Source organism: Ptychodera flava, chromosome 8 (assembly GCF_041260155.1).
Source record: "Ptychodera flava strain L36383 chromosome 8, AS_Pfla_20210202, whole genome shotgun sequence".
In the NCBI taxonomy this organism is placed as follows: Eukaryota; Metazoa; Hemichordata; class Enteropneusta; family Ptychoderidae; genus Ptychodera; species Ptychodera flava.
In genome coordinates, this window is record NC_091935.1 from 39,756,956 (window position 1) to 39,762,002 (window position 5,047).

Below are 5,047 nucleotides of genomic sequence, written 5' to 3' on the forward strand. Positions count from 1 at the left end.
GCGTAGTTGGCCCAGCCTAACTCTGTAACTAAGTAAGTACGCAACTTGATACAGGCCCCCGCGTAGTTCCCAGCCTAACTCTGTAACTAAGTAAGTACGCAACTTGATACAGGCCCCGCGTAGTTGCCCAGCCTAACTCTGTAACTAAGTAACTACGCAACTTCATACAGGCCCCCGCGTAGTTGCCCTAGCCTAACTCTGTAACTAAGTAAGTACGCAACTTCATACAGGCCCCGCGGTAGTTCCCCCAGCCTAACTCTGTACTAAGTAAGTACGCAACTTCATACAGGCCCCCGCGTAGTTGGCCCAGCCTAACTCTGTAACTAAGTAAGTACGCAACTTCATACAGGCCCCCGCGTAGTTCCCCAGCCTAACTCTGTAACTAAGTAAGTACGCAACTTGATACAGGCCCCCGCGTAGTTCCCCTAGCCTAACTCTGTAACTAAGTAAGTACGCAACTTGATACAGGCCCCCGCGTAGTTCCCCCAGCCTAACTCTGTAACTAAGTAAGTACGCAACTTGATACAGGCCCCCGCGTAGTTGCCCCAGCCTAACTCTGTAACTAAGTAAGTACGCAACTTCATACAGCCCCCGCGTAGTTTGCCCCAGCCTAACTCTGTAACTAAGTAAGTACGCAACTTGATACAGGCCCCCCGTAGTAGCCGCCTAACTCTGTAACTAAGTAAGTACGCAACTTCATACAGGCCCCCGCTAGTTGTACCAGCCTAACTCTGTAACTAAGTAAGTACGCAACTTCACACAGGCCCCGCGTAGTTCCCCAGCCTAACTCTGTAACTAAGTAAGTACGCAACTTGATACAGCCCCCGCGTAGTTCCCCTAGCCTAACTCTGTAACTAAGTAAGTACGCAACTTCATACAGGCCCCCGCGTAGTTCCCCCAGCCTAACTCTGTAACTAAGTAAGTACGCAACTTCACACAGGCCCCCGCGTAGTTCCCCTAGCCTAACTCTGTAACTAAGTAAGTACGCAACTTCATACAGGCCCCCGCGTAGTTGGCCCAGCCTAACTCTGTAACTAAGTAAGTACGCAACTTGATACAAGCCCCCGCGTAGTTCGCCTAGCCTAACTCTCTAACTAAGTAAGTACGCAACTTCATACAGGCCCCCGCGTAGTTGGCTGGCTTAGTTGGCCCAGCCTAACTCTGTAACTAAGTAAGTACGCAACTTGATACAGGCCCCCGCTTAGTTGTACCAGCCTAACTCTGTAACTAAGTAAGTACGCAACTTCACACAGGCCCCCGCGTAGTTCCCCTAGCCTAACTCTGTAACTAAGTAAGTACGCAACTTGATACAGGCCCCTGCGTAGTTGGCCCAGCCTAACTCTGTAACTAAGTAAGTACGCAACTTCATACAGGCCCCCGCGTAGTTGGCCCAGCCTAACTTTGTAACTAAGTAAGTACGCAACTTGATACAAGCCCCCGCGTAGTTGGCCCTGCCTAACTCTGTAACTAAGTAAGTACGCAACTTCATACAGGCCCCCGCGTAGTTCCCCCAGCCTAACTCTGTAACTAAGTAAGTACGCAACTTGATACAAGCCCCCGCGTAGTTGGCCCAGCCTAACTCTGTAACTAAGTAAGTACGCAACTTCATACAGGCCCCCGCGTAGTTCCCCTACCCTAACTCTGTAACTAAGTAAGTACGCAACTTGATACAAGCCCCCGCGTAGTTGGCCCAGCCTAACTCTGTAACTAAGTAAGTACGCAACTTCATACAGGCCCCCGCGTAGTTCCCCTAGCCTAACTCTGTAACTAAGTAAGTACGCAACTTGATACAAGCCCCCGCGTAGTTGGCCCAACCTAACTCTGCTACTAAGTAAGTACGCAACTTGATACAGGCCCCTGCGTAGTTGGCCCACCCTAACTACAGACAACCCTCTCCCCCCCGCCATTACCATATTTGCCCTGGACTCATTAGCATAATTTTCGTGTACCCCTATATTCGTGTCGGCTACATGGACTAGCTAACCGCGGTTTGGCCAATTGGTCACAGGAAGAGATCAGGCTATGTGTCAATCTGGAGAGACGAAAGCGTCATCCGTATGATTAACGGCACGTCGAGGGCTCGGCCAGTGTATGAAGTCGTCGCTGCCAAGGCCAGGGAGAAGGGACTCGAGAGGACAGCGGAACAATGCCACAACAAAATCAAACGGTTGCGAGCTCAGTTCAAGTCCGTGTCCGACAACAACCGTGGTAGTGGCAGAGCTAGAAAAACGATGCCATTTTACCATGAGTTGTAGGTTGTAAAGGGAAAGCAACTGGTAGTAAAGGGAAAGCAACTCCACACATCGTTTATATTTGGGTTGTTTGCGCTTTGTGTATGATATTATGTATAATATAAGTTAATATCATGTTTTGCTGTTTTATGTAAAATGTTACTTAGCCATGGCGAGACGTACCCGTAATCTACGTGTCTTGTGTTAATCCGCACTGGAGCGGAGAGACTACTGTGACACTGCGATCCTTTGGCGCTATGCTTCGAAAACACAGTTTTCTTCATCAGTCGCTTAAAATTCATTTTCGATTGGTGAGACGTGTTGAATGGTTGATTGTTTTTATTTGGTAATATGTTGTTCCACTTACGTTTGGTAGGGAAGCTAGAATGTCTACTGTTTGATTTTGTTTTGTTTGTGTAGGTTCGTGTGAACCTGAGTTTGAGCTATTGTAGTTTTTGTAAAGTCTGGCGCTTATAAGTGTGTCGCCAATATTTCTGTTCCTTCTATATGCGATTATTGGTTGGTTTTGGAACAGTTTTTTTAGTGTTTCGTCTTTTTCAAGTTCACTACAGTTCTCTGTCAGGGCTTGCTTGATTTTTGTCGTTTCGATGTACGGGCTATACGTTGTTATGAAGACTACTGCGTTGTTGGTGGCGTTATTTCTTTCGCTTGACCCGAACTAAATTTATACCTTGTGTATGACGTGTAAACGTGAGAATCGCTTACAGAGCGAGTAATCAGATTCCCTCAGGTTTAAAAAGATACACGGGTACACCCACCTTAAAAGATGCACAGTTTATCTGATTAACTCGTGTGCTTGTAAAAATTGGAACGCCCCCGCCTGGTCATGACGTCATCGTACCTCATGAACATTTGACATCAACACGATTCTTGCCCGCTGGACCAGCGTACAGCTGATTCCGCGGGCACATACTGAGCCAATACCGCAGTTTGGTCTGATCATGGATGTACCATGGTCTGGGAACCTAACAGCTCTTGCAAAACATATTCTGTCATTTTGGGAGTGCAATTAAGTTGATCCTTATCGAACTTTCGATATACAATTTCCGTGATCAACTCGGGGTCATCTGAGAAGTTCTTGATATCGGTTTGAATCTTTTTGAATTTTATCGAAAAACTGCTTAAGAGGACACATTTAATAATTCATCGAAACATTCAATGAGAAGATATTGCTGGCGCTTCCTGGATCTTTATGCCAATACAAGGCAGATTAAATCTGTCTTATGTTTTGACTTTCACCAAATTTTGCAAATGTTACTGGATGTTTGGCAGTGGTGTTCTGAGGAAAACTGAGTGACGTTGACGAAGCCATGATAGCGGTTCAATAAACCGCTAAACGCTTGCATGTGAATACCTAGTACCGCGGTCGGTATACCGACAGTTCATAAGTTTCCTTACGTGGTTTATTTTGTGCCGTGGTCCATTCGAATATTGGTGTGTCATTTTTGTGCTGGAGTTCCTCTGTTCATAATCTATCCATTATTGCTTGCGACTTGCAAGATTTAGGAAAAAATCAGATGTTTTCTTCCTAAAAATGTCCCTTTACAAAATTTCCCTCGCGTTTGACCCAAATGATTTAATTGTAAAATTTTCATAACATTCCTACTGCGCCGAATATTGAAACATGACGAGAAAGCGATAGTGATTGACTAACCGGCAGTAATCTCACCTTATTAAGAGAGAACTCTAATAACTCTCAGTAGGGTGACCGGACGAGAGGCCCTCCTATTCCCTACAATGGGGCTGACACAAGTTTTCTGAGAGTGAATGCTCGAAATCGAAGGCATAAAGGGGGACCCAGGTAGTGATAAATTGTACAAATTCACCTTAAGTATGCAACAGTTGTGCACATTTATGTCTATGAACAAGGTAATGACGTAAAAATCTTGAAATTTATGAACACATTTTGTCAACAAACGTCAGACGGGACGCCATCTTGGAAGTCGTCTACTCGCACGCGAATGGTCACTATGAGAGATCGCGTGAACGGAAACACTTGCATTTCACAGTGAATGTTGTGAAGACTAGGAAGTCAAGATGAGTGCAAAAATTTCCTAAAAAGGTCTTTTTTTCTTCCGAGAAACTGCTGACGAAAGTTTTACTTTGAAACGGCTATAACTTTTGGCATCATTTTCCAGGAGGGAAGGAATGGCCATGCGGGCAAATTGTACCTTAGATATTTTTCTACTGGTTTTGTGCCCTAAAATAGCTCAGCTATGCAGCGCAAATTAGCGCCCACGGTTTTTCCAAAGCAGGAAGTAAAGTTCGCAATAGTGCCGTACTTGAACAACGTGCTTTTTCACCGGTGCGCACCTGTCTCTGACCAGAAACAATGGCTTGTATCCATGATACTGTAAACACAAAGGTCAGCGTGAGGACAATCTTCCATTTTCTTTCACTGGGACTCATCAACCCATACAATATTCTCACAGAAATAATTTGGAAACTATCAATGCACCTTTCACCAGACTCATTATTGTACAGTTAGTCATCTTTGAGCCATTTAACAATATTTGATCCGATTTTTGGTCATATTGTCTCATTATTCCTCATTACAATATTCTCAGGGAAAGAATTTGGAAACTTTGATTTTCCAGAGGCTGCCAAATTGTGATCATGCTAATTAGCCAAATTATTTTTTCACATTTGGACTTTGTACCAACACTTTCAACAGGTGCCATCAAGATTTTCGCAAAAAATTTCAGTTTTAAAAATCGTCCGGTCACCCTATTCTCATCAATTATCATCATCAAAATAAGCATCATTTTCCTCAAAATTTCTAAATGAACAGCCAA